The 17,810-nt window shown below is 42.6% G+C and overlaps 1 protein-coding gene across 3 annotated transcripts in view; it reads right to left on the bottom strand.

Moving 5' to 3' along the window:
* Positions 1-17,810, bottom strand: part of mipol1 (mirror-image polydactyly 1) — a 406,015-nt gene that overhangs the window by 59,709 nt on the left and 328,496 nt on the right. The window lies entirely within an intron of this gene.

A 17,810-nucleotide genomic window follows, 5' to 3' on the forward strand; every position in this document is an offset into this window, starting at 1 on the left:
CTTTATGGATATAACACATTAATGAAAAAGACCCTGAAAGTTCAGGGGAAATCACAGAGAACACAAAAAAAATGACTTCAAATGTTTGCAACAGCTTACAACAAGAAAGTAACATTGATAGCAACATATCTTTTAGAAATGTATATGAAAACTCTGACAGATGTCACACTCCAATGACACACTCAATTACAGATGCGAAATAGTGAGAGAATGTTAGGTGTTTCTTGTCAATCTGCAAGATTCTTGAACTAAACAATTAAGCTCTGGGTGACCTCAGTCTGTGTTTGCTTATAGAAATTGGACTGACATTATGGGGCTCTTCCTTAGCAGTAGAATAATTCATGATATGCTATTATAATGTCATTATAAAAATAATGTGCCATCAAATTTACATTATGGTATATAAGAACCCTACTTAACTTGTTCTTTATCATTAAAGCAGCAATGTACTGCTTATCCCTATAGCAATCACGTAAATTCACATGGTTTTTATGTTAACTCATTCCCCTTTGTTTTCTATGATAATGTGAAAAAGGAACACAAACACAATTTGTTGAGTGCTCCAAGGCTGTAGATCTTTGAGACCTTTCTGTTGTCATTTTGTTGGCTACATTGCTATCAAAACTATTCTTTATTTTACTATGGATGGTTTTCTTATTGATTATTTTATTAATTTGTATATGAAAATAATAAGTAAAAACTCATTTCCCCTTGACAATATTCAAAATAACTATTTTTCAAATTTAACCAATAGAAAGCGTACTGTGAGAAATTATTAATGTGATTCAGCATGCATAGCTTTTGAAGGATTGAATAAATTTTGCTTAACCAAAGGTATGAGATTCATTTAATTGCCAGCTGTTGAAACAGATGTGTTTAACTACTCTTATGATCAACAGCTGGGAGGGAGGACAATTGGATTTACCAAAACCAACATCAGCTGCCTCCAGTTATTACCCATGTCAGAAAGCATAGTTGATAAATGAAGAAAGGGATAGTCAGCTACAACAAAATATGGTTGCAGAGTGTTAAACTATCATAAATAATTTGTTAAGGAAGCTTAACAGACTGATAATCATAAAACTTGATTTTGTCTCATTTAAAATTTGCCAATTATTTGCAACACGCAATAACACTTCTGACTTTTGTTAAAAGTATTATTGATTAGGAATTTAATAAAGATCATTTATTAAATTATTAGTCAGAAGGGAATACAATGTACAAACAAAAATAAGGGATTTATGACAGAGAACCAATTCCTTAAGTCAATAATATGTAAATGATAAATTGGTGATTTATATTATTTTATTATGATTTTCGGAGATTGGCGATACCAAGCCTGCCCATAGACAAAGGGAAAGACTTAAACTTTGATGTACTGAATGTAAACCAGTATAACAGCAGTAATCTCTTGTTCTTAATCACTACAGCAAACCCAAAAGATTGAATAGCCACTTGATCACATCACTGTTTTTGCATTTTCTGCAACATTAAATACGGTTTAGAAGGATATTTGCTTCTACTTTCTTTCAACAAAGTATTTTGCACAATTTACCCAAAATAAGTTATAAACATGCAATATGAATTGGTGAACTCCTCAGTGGTTCGCACTTTGCAAGCTAAATCACAACTCGTTCCCTTTATGCTACATATTATTACATTACAGGAGTTAAAATTGTGTTTCAAATTTTCAGAGTATTGTCTGACAGACTGATCAGGCAACATATTATCATATTTATACAAACAAACCGATACAATTCAAGTAACAGCCATCTGAAAGACATCAATGAACCAAATGAGCCAAATATTAGCTCAAGACAGTGTTTTTGTGAACCAAATAACTTTTAGGACAATCAGGCTTTTCATAATTATTTAACTAAAGACTAGAGGCCCAAAGAGGTCTTAACTAAAGACTAGAGGTGGTGTACAGAATCAAATGGAGTTCTCAACACTTAACATTGACTAATGAAGTTTAATGACATCAGGTCAGATACAAGCAAACAAACTTCCATTATTTCTAGTCATCTTCCTCAGCTAAAGAAGTTAACTTCCATTTAGAAGAAACACCAAAGGCATCTAGGGTATACCATGTCATCAAGGTGGGGTGTTATACTGTCCATTACTAGAAGTGGCTTAACAGCAATTGTACTGGTCAATCTGGACCAGAACTGAAGAACATTGCTGTCAAACTAAATGTATAGAAAGATGACAAAACATGAGAACAACTTACTTGACTTCATCCTCATCAACTTATCTTTTGCAGATACATTTGTGCTCAACAGTTTTTGCAGAAGTAAGCATCACGATGCAGAGGGTTCTGCAGACGCCCTGTTTGCATTATTAAGGATACTTACCATTCTGTTGTGTGGAACTAAGGTGTGGCAGACCATGGCAGTCAGATTCTGACAATACCTATTAACTTAGAACAGGGTATTTATTAGGGGCTGTGGGCCACCAGTAACTGTAGAAATGTATTCCATTTACATTTCTAAATCTGTGACCTTGTGATCCGGCACTTCCCTCACTTTATCACTAACAAGCCTGGAAACCAGCCTTGGTTCAATAAGGAAAGCAGAAGTGTAAGCCAGAAGACTATAAGAGCATAAGACATTGGAGCAGAAGTAGGTCATTCAGCCCAATGAGTCTGCTCCGCTATTCCATCATGGCTGATCCTGGATCCCACTCAAACCATATACCTGCCTTCTCGCCATATCTTTTGAAGCCCCGACCAGTCAGGAAACTATAAACTTCCAGCTTAAATATATACACGGACGTGGTCTCCACTGCAGTCTGTGACAGAGCATTCCACAGATTTACTATTCTCCGGCTAAAAACATGCCTCCTTACCTCTGTTCTAAAGGGTCACCCCTCAATTTTGAGGTTGTGCCCTCTAGTTCTGGATACCACTGTCATAGGAAACATCCCACAAAGCTGTACTGAACATGTCCTTACCTTAGAACTACCTAGGCTTACCTTTTTCTAAGCTCCATGTACCTATCCAGGAGTCTCTTAAAAGACCCTATCGTTTCCGCCTCCACCACCACCGCCGGCAGCCCATTCCACGCACTCATCACTCTGCGTAAAAAACTTACTCCTGACATCTTCTCTATACCTACTTCCAAGCACTATGCCCTCTTGTGCTAGCCATTTCAGCCCTGGGTAAAAGCCTCTGACTGCCCACATGAAAAAATGCCTCTCATTATCTTGTACACCTCTATCAGGTCACCTCTCATTCTCCGTCGCTCCAAGGAGAAAAGGCCAAGTTCACTCAACCTATTCTCATAAGGCATGCTCCCCAATCCAGGCAACATCCTTGTAAATCTCCCCTGCATGTCTTTCCTGTAGTGAGGCAACCAGATTTGAACACAGTACTCCAAGTGGGGTCTGACCAAGGTCCTATATAGCTGCAACATTACCTCTTGGCTCTTAAACTCAATCCTACGGTTGATGAAAGCCAATGTACCGTATGCCTTCTTAACCAGAGTCAACCTGCGTAGCAGCTTTGAGTGCTCTATAGACTCGGACCCCAAGATCCCTCTGATCCTCCTCATTCCCGGAATAATCCTCATGAACCTCCTCTGGACTCTCTCCAATGATAACACATTCTTTCTGAGATATTGGGCCCAAAACTGTTAACAATACTCTAAGTGTGGCCTGACTAGTGTCTTATAAAGCCTATGTATTATCTCCTTGCTTTTATATTCTATTCCCCTTGAAATAAATGCCGACATTGTACTTGCCTTCCTTACCACAGACTCAACCTGTAAATTAACCTTCTGGGAGTCTTGCGTGAGGACTCCTAAGTCCCTCTGCACCTCTGATGTTTGAACCTTCTCCCCATTTAGGTAATAGACAATAGATGCAGGAATAGGCCATTCGGCCCTTCAAGCCAGCACCGCCATTCACTGTGATCATGCTGATCATCCACAATCAGTACCCTGTTCCTGCCTTCTCATATCCCTTGACTCCACTATCTTTAAGAGCTCTATCTAACTCTTTCTTGAAAGCTTCCAGAGAACTAGTCTCCACTGCCTTCTGAGTCAGAGCATTCCACAGATCCACAACTCTCTGGGTGAAAAAGTTTTTCCTCAACTCTGTTCTAAATGGCCTACCCCTTATTCCTAAACTGTGGCCTCCGGTTCTGGACTCCCCCAACATCAGGAACATGTTTCCTGCCTCTAGTGTGTCCAATCCCTTAATAATCTTGCATGTTTCAATCAGATCCCCTCTCATCCTTCTAAATTCTAGTGTATTCAAGCCCAGTCGCTCCAATCTTTCAACATATGACAGTCCCGCCATCCCGGGAATTAACCTCGCGAACCTACGCTGCACTCCCTCAATAGCAAGAATGTCCTTCCTCAAATTTGGAGACCAAAACTGCACACAGTACTCTGGGTGTGATCTCACCAGGGCCCTGTACAACTGCAGAAGGACCTCTTTGCTCCTACACTCAGCTTCACTTGTTATGAAGGCCAACATGCCTTTAGCTTTCTTCGCTGCCTGCTGTACCTGCATGCTTATTTTAAGTGACTGATGAATAAGGACACCTAGATCTCATTGTACTTCCCCTTTTCCTAACTTGACACCATTCAGAAAGTAATCTGCCTTCCTGTTCTTGCCACCAAAGTGGATAACCTCACATTTATCCATTTTAACCTCACATTTTAAACTGCATCTGCCCACTCAACCGACCTGTTCAAGTCACCCTGCATTCTCATAACATCCTCACATTTCACACTGCCACCCAGTTTTGTGTCATCTGCAAATTTGCTAATGTTACTTTTAATCCCTTCATGTAAATCATTAATGTATATTGTAAATGCACCGAGCCTTGCGGTACTCCACTAGTCATTGCCTGCCATTCTGAAAGGGACCTGTTAATCCCTACTCTTTGTTTCCTGTCTGCCAACCAATTTTCTATCCATGCCAGTACCCTACCCCCAATACCATGTGCTCCAATTTTGCCCACTAATTTCCTATGTGGGACCTTATCAAGGGCTTTCTGAAAGGCCAGGTACATTACATCCACTGCTCTCCCTTGTCCATTTTCATAGTTACATTTTCAAAAAATTCCAGAAGATCAGTCAAGCATGATTTCCCCTTCAAGCATGATTTCCCCTTCGTAAATCCATGCTGACTCGGACCGATCCTATTACTGCTATCCAAATGTGCCGCTATCTCATCTTTTATAATTGACTCCAGCATCTTCCCCACCACTGATGTCAGGCTAACTGGTCTATAATTCCTTGTTTTCTCTCTCCCTCCTTTCTTAAAAAGTGGGATAACATTGACTACCCTCCAATCCACAGGAACTGATCCTGAATCTATAGAACATTGGAAAATGATTACCAATGCATCCACGATTTCTAAAGTCACCTCCTTAAGTACCCTGGGATGCAGACCATCAGGTCTCAGGGACTTATCAGCCTTCAGTCCCATCAGTCTATCCAACACCATTTTCTGCCTAATGTGAATTTCCTTCAGTTCATCCATTACCCTAGATCCTTTGGCCACCATTATATCTGGGAGATTGTTTGTGTCTTCCCTAGTGAAGACAGATCCAAAGTACCTGTTCAACTTGTCTGCCATTTCTTTGTTCCCCATAATAAATTCACCCGTTTCTGTCTTCAGGGGCCCAACTTTGGTGTTAACTAATTTTTTCCTCTTCACATACCTAAAGAAGCTTTTACTATCCTCCTTTATATTCTTGGCTAGCTTACCTTCGTACCTCATCTTTTCTCCCCGTATTGCCTTTTTAGTTATCTTCTGTTGCTTTTTAAAAGTTTCCCAATCCTCTGGCTTCCTGCTCATCTTTGCTATGTGATACTTCTCTTTTATTTTTGTAATAGTCTGCACTATTGTTCCTTTTACCAAAATGTATTATCATACATTTCCCAACACTATATTCCATCTGCCACTTTTTTGCCCATTCTTCCAATTTGTCTAAGTCTTGTTGCAATCGTATTGCTTCTTCAGCACTACCTACCCCTCTACCCATCTTCGTATCATCCACAAACTTTGCCACAAAGCCATCAATTCCATTATCTAAATCATTGACAAACAATGTGAAAAGCCATAGTCCCAATACTGACCCCTGAGGAACACCACTAGTCACTGGCAACCAACCAGAAAAGGCCCCTTTTATTCCCACTCGCTGCCTCCTGCCTGTCAGCCATTCCGTTACCCACGACTGTATTTTTCCTGTAACGCTATAGAATTTTATCTTGTTAAGCAGCCTCATGTATGGCACCTTATCAAACGCTTTCTGAAAATCCAAGTATATGACATCTACTGCCCCTTCTTTGCCCACCCTGCTTGTTACTTCCTCGAAGAACTCTAACAGAATTTCAGGCAAGATTTCCCTTAACAGAAACCATGCTGACTTTGACTTATTGCAACAAAGGTATGCTTAAAAATAAGCTGCTAAACTCACAAAGTTATAACACAGGGTCTTTAATGATGGATGCCACCTTTCCAAGTCACCACTTCTTGAATATGTCCTTGATCGTGGGGAGGGCTGTGTCAGAGATGGAACTGGCTGAGTGTACAATCCTCTGGAGCTTCTTTCAATCCTGTACACTGGGGCCTTCATACCATATAGTCTGCCACCAGTCAGGTTACCTTCTAAATCTCCTCAAACTCCTCATGAAGCACAGCCACTGGCATTGCACCAATATGTTGGGCCCAGGACAGATCCTCTGAGATGCTGGTGCCGAAGAGCTTGAAGCTACTTACCCTTTCCACTACTGATCCCTCAATAAGGACTAGTGTACTGTATGTTCTTCCTGCTTCCCCTTCCTGAAGTCCACAATCAATTCCTTGGTCTTGCTGACTTTGAGTGCGAGATTGTTATTGTGACACTACTCAACCAGCCAACCTATCTCACAGGTGTGGTATTATTCTCCCTTTAAAAGCATGCATAAAAGACATTGAGCTAATTGGGAAGTGAAGCATCACTGCCATTCATGCTGTTAGGTTTTGACTTACAGGAAGTAATTGCACGCAAACTCTGCCACAGCTGTTGTGCATCTGATTGTGTTTCTAACTTCATAAGGAATTGCATTTTCACTTTTATAATTAATCTTCTGCAGGTCATACCTGGACTTTTTATAGGGTTTTGGATCACTGGTCTGGAGCACTGCAGATCTAGCCTCATCAGACTGAGTAGCTCCTGGTTCATTCAAGTTTTCCAGTTTGGGAACACTCAGTATGCTCTCAAAGACATCTACTTATCCACACAGGTCTGAATTAAGTCAGTGACAGTTGTGGCATATTCATTCAGACCCAAAGGTGCATTAGTGATCAAGGTAGGAGGTTAGGAGGAGACAATGGTGCCTAACAGAGACTCCTTTGCTTGCATCTTCAGAAATAGCTCTATTTCCATCTTTAATATCTCTATTTTTCTCTTTCAGGATTCCTTTGAAGACCCTGACCTGGAGTTACATGCTGACTTCGGTTTTTTGTGGGAATGGGACCTGCTCTTGGGGTTTCACGACTTGTCATTATTCGATATACCAATGATGCGGCCAAAGAGATTAGCTCATCTTCAGAATTCCCGGATCTCATGGCTCTGCAGACGGGCGGACCGAAGGTTGGTGTCCCGGCAGGAAATTAGTGTGTCATGGGAGACGGAAGATCTCTGGCTGTGTGCCCAAAGACCCGAGATCTTTGGGCACAGAGCTCGGAAAAAGCAACGCAACGGAATTTTAACATCATAATTCAGCGAATTGTTTGCTATGTCTCCTTTCTTGCTGTAAAACGGAGACACCTCTCTCTCCCTTATTAAGGAGAGAGAGAGCCTGTGGTATGTTGAATACTGGGTGAACAAGTAGTCTTTGGGGTACTGCAAGTCTGTGCCTTTGCTGTTGCTTTGCTGTATGCTTGAGTACTTGGTATTGGGTGCTTTTTTTCCTGGTGGGAGAGGGGGGATTGTCACTTTGCTGCTGCTTATGCGTGGGAGGGAGGAGCTGGGGGGGCTGTGAGGTTCTAACATTTAACAGTCTTTCATTCTTTGGGGGCACTCCTCTGTTTTCGTGGATGGTTGTGAAGAAAATCATTTCAGGATGTATATTGTACACATATCCCTGACATTAAATGTACCTTTGAAACCTTTGATCATTGTAAGATGGTGCTGGTGAACCACAGCAACATGTTGTGGGCAACTTTCAAAATTTCTAAATATACTTCTTCTGAACTTCTCTCACTGCAATCTGCAGCCTGTAATTTCCCTTTAAGTAATGAACTTTTGAACCATCTTAACAGACTAGCAATTCCACGATCTTCTGAAAGACTTGGCAGACTTAACACCCAAACATGCAGGTACGGTACTTTTAAGCGGACAAAGGTACATCGCCATGGCCAGAAGAGAGGAAGAAGAGGAGGATTCCAAGCCAGGCTAAAATGCCGTGGTATGAAACTTTCTCAACCCAGTAACTTGTTAGCAAATATACAGTTGCTGGAGAACAAGATTGAGGACCCAAGGGCAAGATTGCTGTATCGGAGGGAAATGAAGAACTGCTGTGTTCTCTGTTCCACAGAGACATGGCTCACTCCAGACAAGCCGGATACTTTGGTAAGACCAGAGGGTTTCTTGATACACAGGACAGAATGGGCTTCTGATTTGGCGAGGTGGGATCTGTGTTTCATGATAAGCTGGTGCTCCAAAGCAGTGGTCTTATTACACTTGTGTTCTCCCGACGTGGAACATCTAATAATTAAGTGTTGACCATTCTCCTTATCAAAAAAGTTCTCCTTCATGATCCTGACCGCAGTTTACATACTGCCAAAAGCTGACAATATGCAGACACTTGAGGTACTAAGTACTGCCATCACAAACACGAAACAGCCTACCCTGACGCCTTTCAAATCATTGTTGGGGGCTTCATTCAGGCTTATTTGTAGAAATCTGCCCAATTATGATGCTTACTGTTCCATGCCAAGACCGTATTTCAAATCTGATTATTTGGCTGTCCTCTTCCTACCTGCATACAGATAGAGGCTAAAAAGCAAGGCTCTAGTGATAAGGTCAACAAAGAGGTGGTCGTGGAAGGCAGGGGGGTGGCTACAGGATTGTTTTGAGTTGATTGACTGGGTCTTATTCAAAGACTCATCAGGTCTGAATGAATACACCATGGTTGTGATGGACTTTATAAAAACAGTCATAGATGAGTGAGTCCTTACAAAATCATTCAGCGTCTTCCCCAACCAGAAGTCCTAGATGCACCATGAGATCCACAATCTGTTGAGGGTCAGATCAGTGGCATTCAGGTATGGTGACCAAGTAAAGTACAAGAAGTCCAGGTATGATCTCCAGAAAGCCATCACAGATGCGAACAGGAAATTCTGGGCCAAACTTGAATCAATGAAGGATGCTCAACAGCTGTGGCTTGGCTTGAATGCTATTACCTCTTACAAAGTGAAACCAAGTGATATAGGTGACAACAAGGCTTCATTCTCAAATGAGCTCAGTGACAGAAATGTGCAGTTATGGCCCAAATCCTGAGACAGATTCACTGAAGCCGATCAACAGTTCACTGACTTTTAATAGGAACTGTGCAGAAATAAAAGAAAAACAGTAACACTAGTTCAACAGGGCTGTTAAGTAGTACTTTCAAACTAAAGTTAACACTGATACAGTGGCTCAGTAATAGTAGTCTAATACTAAATTAATACCCCTCCTTAAGAGCATCACACTAAATGGAGTCTTCTTTCCTGGAACCAGGACAACGGTAAGCAGGAAGCGTTGTCGTTGATTTGCTTTTGGTCAAGTTTCAACAAGACAAATGAGAGGAAAGTAATAAAATATCACCACAATGAAATGAAACACTAATTGGCATATGCATGAGCTTGATTGCCATACCCATTCTGTAGCTTGCCTACAAGGGCGCACAGACCTGTGGTTGTGACATTCAATGCTTTGTATGCTTGCTTTGACTGTCAAAATGTGGATGAACCTTCACGACCTCCCACAGTCCTCGAAGACCCTGTGATTTCAGCCTCTGAGGCCCACGTGAGAGCATCCTTCAGGAGGGTGAACCCATGGAAAGCACCCGGCCTAGACGAGATACAAGTACCAAAGGCCTGTGCTGATCAACTGGCTGGAGTGTGCACTGAGATCTTTAACTTCTTGCTTTGGCAGCCTGAGGTACCCACTTGCTACAAGTAGGCTTCAATTACAGTGGTGCTAGAAAGTTCATGAACCCTATAGAATTTTCTCTATTTCTGCATAAATATGCAAGATTTTCATGCAAGTCCAAAAACTAGATAAAGAGAACCAAGTTAAATAAATAACACAAAACACTATACTTGTTTATTTGTTTATTGAGAAAAATGATTCAATATTATGTGCATTTGTTGGAAAAAGTATGTGAACCTCTGGGGTAATACCTTCTACAAAAGCTATCTGGAGTCAGGTGTTCTAATCAATGAGATGAGATTGGAGGTGTGGGTAGTAGAGTCTCCTTGTCCTATAAAAATGACAAGTTACTGACAGAGCCTGCTCTTCTCAAGCAAGATCTCTTTATGTGCACCATGCCTCAATCAAAACAACTTTCAGAGGACCATAGAAGAAGAATTGTAAGGATGCATGAAACTGGAAAAGGCTACAAGAGCATTTCTAAAGACCTGAGTGTTTATCAGCCCACAGTAAAAGAAATTGTCTACAAATGGAAGAAACTCAGTACTGTTGCTATTCTCCCTAAGAGTGGGCATGCTGCAAAGATCACACAAAGAACACAATGTGCGATGCTGAAGGAGGTGAAAAAGAACCCAAGGGTAACAGCAAAAGACCTGCAGAAATCTCTGGAACTTACTAAGCCTGAAGAGCTTGCAATCATTGAGAGAATAATGAATTCAAAATTGTATCAAGATGTTTTACGGGAAAATGTCAGGGTAGCAGTCCATCAACTGAAGCTTAATAGAAGTTGGATAATACAAGACAATGATCTGGAAGACAAGAGTAAATCAACAACAGAAGCAAGTTTATGTTTTAGAATGATCGAGTCAAAGTCCTGACCGTAATCCTATAGAAATACTGTGGAAGGACTTGAAGCAAGCAGTTCATCGAAGGAAGCCCATCAACATCCCAGAGTTGAAGCAGTTCTGTAAGGAGGAATGGCTTAAAATTCCTCCAAGCCGATGTGCAGGACTGATCAACAGTTAACAGAAATGTTTGGTTGAAGTTATTGCTGTACAAGGAGGTCACAACAGTTACTGAGAGCAAAGGTTCACACACTTTTTCCAACAAATACATGTAATATTGGATCATTTTTCTCAAAAAATAAATGACCAAGTATAATTTTTTTTGTGTTATTTATCTAATTGGGTTCTCTTTATCTAGCTTTAAGACTTACGTGAAGATCTGATCACATTTTAGGTCATAGTTGTGCAGAAATTGAGAAAATGCTACAGGGTTCACAAACTTTCTAGCGTCACTGTATACCGGTGCCTAAGAAGGATGTGGTAACCTGCTGCAATGACTATCGTCCAGTAGCACATCCATGTGATGAAGTGCTTTGAAAGGTGTTGGTGATGAAACATATCAACTCTTGCCTGAGAAGTGACTTGGATTGGTTCCAATTTGCCTACCGTCACAACAGATGAACAGCAGATGTAATTTCATTTGCTCTTCACTGGAACATCACAACAGTGAAGATGTATACATCAAGACACTCTTCTTTGCCTGCCGCTTGGCATTCAATACTATCATCCCCTCAAAACTAATTAATAAGTTTCAAGACATTGGCTTCAATACCTTCTTATGCAACTGGATTCTCAATTTTCTCATTTGCAGACCCCACTCGGTTTGCATTGGCAACATTTCTTCCTCAATCTCCATTAGCACAGGTGCACCACAAGGCTGTGTTCTTAGTCCTGCTCTACTCACTTTACACTTAAGCCTGTGTGGCTAAGCAGCATTCCAATGCAATATTTAAGTTTGCTGACAACACCACTGTTGAATCAAAGGTGGTGATGAATGAGCATATAGGAAGGAGATTGAAAATCTGGCTGAGTGGTGCCATAACAACAACCTCTCTCTGTTAGCAAGACCAAAGAACTGAGGAGGAAACTGGAGTTCCATGAGCAGCCCTCATTGGGGAATCAGAGGTGGAGAGGCTCTTTATTGCTTGGACCATGGGAAAATAAGGGGTGACATAAAATCATGAGGGGCGTAGAGAGTGTGGATGGCAGCAATCTCTTCTCTCGGGTAGAGGAATCCAAAGCTAGAGGCATAAATTAAGGGTGAGAAGAGAAAGACTGGAAAGGGATCAGAGGGGCAACATTTTCATGCAGAAGGTGGTGAATATATGGAACAAGCTGTAGAGGAGATGCAGGTACAATAGTATAATTTCAGAAGCACTTGGATAAGTAAATGAAGGGGTAAGGCTTATTGGGATCTCAAAGACATGCAGGAACTTGGGACTAGCTGGGTGGACACTGTGATTGGTATAGACTGGTTGGGCAAAAGGGCCTGTTTCCTGTTTTCATGCTGTATTGTTCTATGACTCTATGGTACCTCAGTCCTACCTACACCTCCTCCCCCCCCCCCAGCTACACACAATACTGGCCTAGAAACATTTAAAAATTCTTACTTAGTCAACTTGGGCAAAAGTCTGGAACTAACAGCACTTGCACTGGAGGAATGCAATAGGTTAATGAGGCAGTTCACTGCTACCCTCCGAAAGGCAATAATGGATGAGTATTAAATACTGGCATTGCTTGGATTTTTCATATCCAGTGCATAAACGTAAAAAATGCTCATTTCCTGAAAGCAAACACTTTGAAAATAAAATGTAAAAACTTGAAATGAATGATTTTCTGGGGAGCAATGCAATAATCCATCTTTAAAATTAAAACTGCATCTATTTAGAATGGCACATTTTAGGCTGGGTTATTTTACTGGCATAGTTGATATCTCCCTAGTCGAACTCTGACGCAGTTCCAATCACCAGGTTCCTAACTCAACCAATCATCTCTGCTCATGAATATCTCACATCCTGGTAGAATCCACCAGTTTTCCTAATTAAAGGCTACTTACACAGGCTAACTGTGCTTACATGGCACCTTGTTTTATTTGAGGGTGTGGTGTGTTAGAGTGATTTTTGGGTTTAGGTCATTTACATTTAGCAAATGCTTTGGCCACCAGTCTTCTGTTCCCTGACAAAGTACTGTGGATTTAGTGTGTAACAATGCATTTCCTAAAAGCTGTGAATACCAGTCCAGACACTGCTGGCGCCTGTGGGATGGATGTGAACCAGAAGGTGTGAAGTTTGCATGTAGTTTTCGATGACAGCGTTATCTATACTTTGTAAATATGGATTGTCCTTCATGTAAAATACCAAATAAATGTATTGTGGATCCGTTTGGAACAATGGATTCCTAAAAGCCCAGAATAAAGAAGTTGCTTTGTATCTACCAGTAACTCTCTCTCTGGTGACTTCACTCACGCAACAACATTTGGTGTCAGGAGTGGGATACTTTTGTGACCCATCGTGTGTGTGGCCAGCAACCTTAGCAGTCTAAGTGGGTGAGTATTTTCTAAAATAGAACTCACACTTGGATCTGTTCGGGTCGGTGGTACACGAGAACGCGAGGTATCACAAAAGCGGAGAGCTGAACTAGTAGATATAAAAGTAGTGTGCGTGCGTGTATGTGTGTTTATGTAAATGAGGAAACTTTGCGTGTTAACTTGGTGAGACGGAGCCACCAGTTGTGAAAGGTGGTAACCAACGGTTCGGGACGCCAGAGTGGGGGCATGTATATTCATTCAGGGAGCTGCATTTTAGTGTACACGTTTTGCAAGTGTGATGCAAAGGAATACAGCAGGCATCATGAGTTCAGGTGCTTAAAAGTGGCATATTGTGGAGTATATACTTTGCCGTTTTAAATATGTGCTGTTTAACTGGTACCCGTCTTTTATATTTTGCATAGTGTGGGAATTAGTGTGGAGATATCTCAGGAAGAGGTTTTACCCAGGTATATCTGCCAGGATGGTACCTATTGAGGTCAGGCAACGTCGGGTTGAGAACTCCGATGATCCAAGCCAACCCTTGACAATGATTATGACCATTCATAAACCCTTCATGCCCAGGGAGAAACAGAGCATTTTGTCAGAGTTGCCCTCACATAAAGTCACCTGTGGGAATTCAGAATACTGGTGTAAGCTTGAGGAAATGGTTGAAATTCACCAGATGCACCCTAAAGATACACACGTGTTGGTAAAAGCGAAGTGCCCGAGGAATATGTGGGACAGGATGGCCCAGGGTGTGTGGGATGGTACATGGGCAACTATCGGGAACGCCAGCAATGAAGAAAGGTATCGCTTTTTGAAAGGGGAAGTGAGGCAGCGACTGGGGGGAGGTGAGAGTAACTGGGGAACGATAATGGCAATAATTCAAAAAGCTGATGAGACGGCCATGGATTATGCAGAGTGTAAATATCGAGCATATGAGGAGTATTCAGGGTTGGATAATCCAGGGAGGGATGACCCAGTCTTCCTGAAAATGCTGAAGGAAGGCCTGAGCTCAGCCCACCAGGAAGTTTTAGATTTAGGCATAACGGTGGGGTTGACCTACTCTGCGATAGTTTCCTGGGCCAGTGAGATAGAATGAAGAAAGTGCAAGAGAGATCGTAAAGTGGCTATAGCGGATGCAGCTGCTGTGATGTTCCAGAGGGTTTGTTTTGCTTGCCGGCAGCCAGGGCATGAAGCAAGGAATTGCTGGAATAGACGTGGGAGGGTAAAGGAGTTGATATGATACAGATGAGGCCTATTGGGACATGGTTGGAGGCAGTGTCCAAAACAGAGGAAAGAAATACAGGTGAACATCACAGCAGACACGCAATCCCTCACCCCATCGGTGCCCAATCTGACTGTTGATCAGATTAAAGAGCTAGTAAAGACGGCTCCTAGGTCAGAAAAAGATGTGGCGGCGGGCCCCACAGCCAGCGCTGGTGACCCGCAGATATACACAATAGCAACGTTAAGGGGACGACAATGCAATATGTTAGTGGACACAGGGACATCGGTATCGATAACCGACTTACCCTTGCCATCAACCGGACAGGCCATTTATATCGGGGTGTAGGAGGGAAAACAGTGAAAGCAGAAAGAAGCGAGTTGCAAATACTAGAAATTGGGGGAGTGCAGCTTCCAGTGTATTTCTGGGTATGTCCAAATATCGAGGGCACTATCCTTGGAATAGACATCCTAAGGGAAGCAGAAGCTGTTACAGATTCAGGAAAGGGAGAAATAATATGGACAAGTCAGGGGCAGCGAACGCATACGACCAACAGAATACACAACCTGGCTAGCATAGTCGCAGCTGCCCCGATCACCAGAGACTGGAGCCAGAATGGTGTCTATGGGTTACTTTGTCAGCAGTTCCCAGCAGTGTGGGCTAGACACAAGCAAGATTGTGGCTGAGTAAAGGTAAACCTAGTTAAAATAGAGGAGGGTCCGTATAAACCCCAGAAGCAGTACCCTATAAAAGCTGACGCACTGACTGCTGCTCAGGGTATAGCGAGGAAACAAAAACACCAGGGGATACTCAGAGGGACTGCAGCTACTACTAGCTTGCCTATATGGCCAGTAAAGCCCAGTGGATCATGTCCATTAACAACAGGCTATACCGCCTTTAAGACCAGGCCGAGATTGCCTCCCACAGTGGTGGGCCCTGCAACAATCCTGAATGGCTTGTCTCCAGAACATAACGTTTTTCTAGTTGGGGTGAGCACTGCTGCATGGATCCTAGTTCAGGAAATCCTCCCAAGGTGGGGAACACCCGTTCAGGTGGACTCGGATCAGGGAGTACACTTCACGGGGAAAGTGATGAAGGAAATGTGCCGACTGCTAGGGATTCGACAACGGTTCTGCGTACCTTACCACACCCAGAGTTCAGGGATGGTAGAAAGGATGAACTGAACAATCAAGAATGTGTTAGCCAAAACTATAGCTGAGACAGGAAAGACATGGGTTGAATTATTACCAGGAATCTTGATGAGATTGCGCGCAACCCCGATCTGCACGTTGGGTCTCAACCCTTACGAATTATTGATGGAGCGAGCAATGCAACTCCCTTATGGGGTAATTATGGGTTGCGGGGAGCCTGGGGCTCACAGGGATAGAATGACACAGTATGTGAAAGACCTTTGTAACCAACTTAAAGTGTTGAAGGACCAAACGAAACAACAGCAGCGAATCGCTGATCAGAGAGAGCCAGAGGAAAGGAGATAGTCCTTCCACAGCCCGGTGACCAAGTTATGGTGAGGGTGCTGCCAGAAAGGCCAGGGTTTTCCCCAGGTAGGACCACAGACGGTGCTTGTGTGGCCCTTAAGGCATTTATTTGACTTTGTTGGGTCTATGCTTTAAATGATTTGTTTGTAACTATTTTCTAGTTAAAGTTAAAGGTTGATAATTAAGTTACAGTATAACAAAGGTAAATTCATTGACTATGGTATATTGTGGCATGTGATGACGTCACCTCTGGTTTCGCCACGTCTTATGTGTAACCTCCGGTTTGGAGAAGGTGTGAAGGTGGGTGCCATGCGTGCAGCGTGATCGTGAAGAGCTCTGTTTCTACCCACAAAGAAACATTATAGAAGCAACGCTGTAAGTTCATAAGAATGTATTTGAAGTAAAACTATTAACATGGTTTCTGTTAAGGAAGCGACGGTTGGGGCGGCACATGTGCCGGCTTTTCAATTTAAAACGCGGGCTGGGCTCTAGCCCGATGGCGGTCTGACACAACCCCCCCCTTGCCCGCTACTTGGGGCGGCTGGAGACACTCGCTAAAAGAAGAGAGCGCGCGTGGTCTCCAGAATGAAACAGACGCTGTATATGTTTGTATTTTTTTATCAACAGCTTTCACCATACGATGTTAATGTGGAAGGGTGAACAGTAAATGGTTAACCTTACTATGACTCTGTCTTCATTGGCTCCGGTTTAACTTGGTGTCTAGTCAGAGTTTCAACACACTGCATGAGAACACTACAGTACTCTTAACCAATGATAACACGTGTCCGTGTGCAGACTCGGTGAGGCAGCCAGTGGAAACACTGGACTCAGGTTAAAGCATACAATTCGTCCTCTTGTTGCTCCCACAGACAGAGCGGGGGATCAAGCGTACCCTGTAACCATGTAATTAAAGAGACCCTAAGAGAGAAACACCAGCCGGCCATGCCAGACCTGACCACAGCTGATGAAAACATACCTGGAGGAAACGCAAAGGCAGAGAACACCGAGAGCGTGGCAGAAGACACTGAGAGCATGACGGAAATCTGTGGATAGCATGCTAAAGTGTGATGATGATGGTACTCTGTAATGAAGGCTGGTTGTTGAAGGTAGATGATTAGTTTCGTAGCATAGAATAGAAAAGATTGGAAAATAGACGGGAAGGGATTTTAAGTTAAAGCAGAGACAGCAAGTTCCACCTCTTCAATGACATTTCAGACTGCACATGGCTTCTGAAGACAGTCACTCTCAGTCTGAATGAGGAGCTGGGCCCTTTCAGCAGTTGGGCCAGTGATCGACCGGACAGTTCGGAACGGGGTGCCACCGGGGAGAGGTCCTTGCAGACATTTACATAGAGACCACCCCAACCCCTTCCTGTACATTGATGAGAGGGCCTGTGGGTATTCCTGGAAAGAGAGTTTCAGCGACAAGAGAATGAAGGGGTGAAGAGAAAGTAATGTGATTAAGCTGCAATTAGCCTATAGGGAAAGAGCAGACAGGCACACGAAGGAAGCCGCATTTCTAAAGACTTGTTCAAATTTCTGGAACAGCCTCTCTGTTTAACAATTGGTAGGTAGCAATT

Source organism: Mobula birostris, chromosome 1, assembly GCF_030028105.1.
Source record: "Mobula birostris isolate sMobBir1 chromosome 1, sMobBir1.hap1, whole genome shotgun sequence".
NCBI lineage: Eukaryota > Metazoa > Chordata > Chondrichthyes > Myliobatiformes > Myliobatidae > Mobula > Mobula birostris.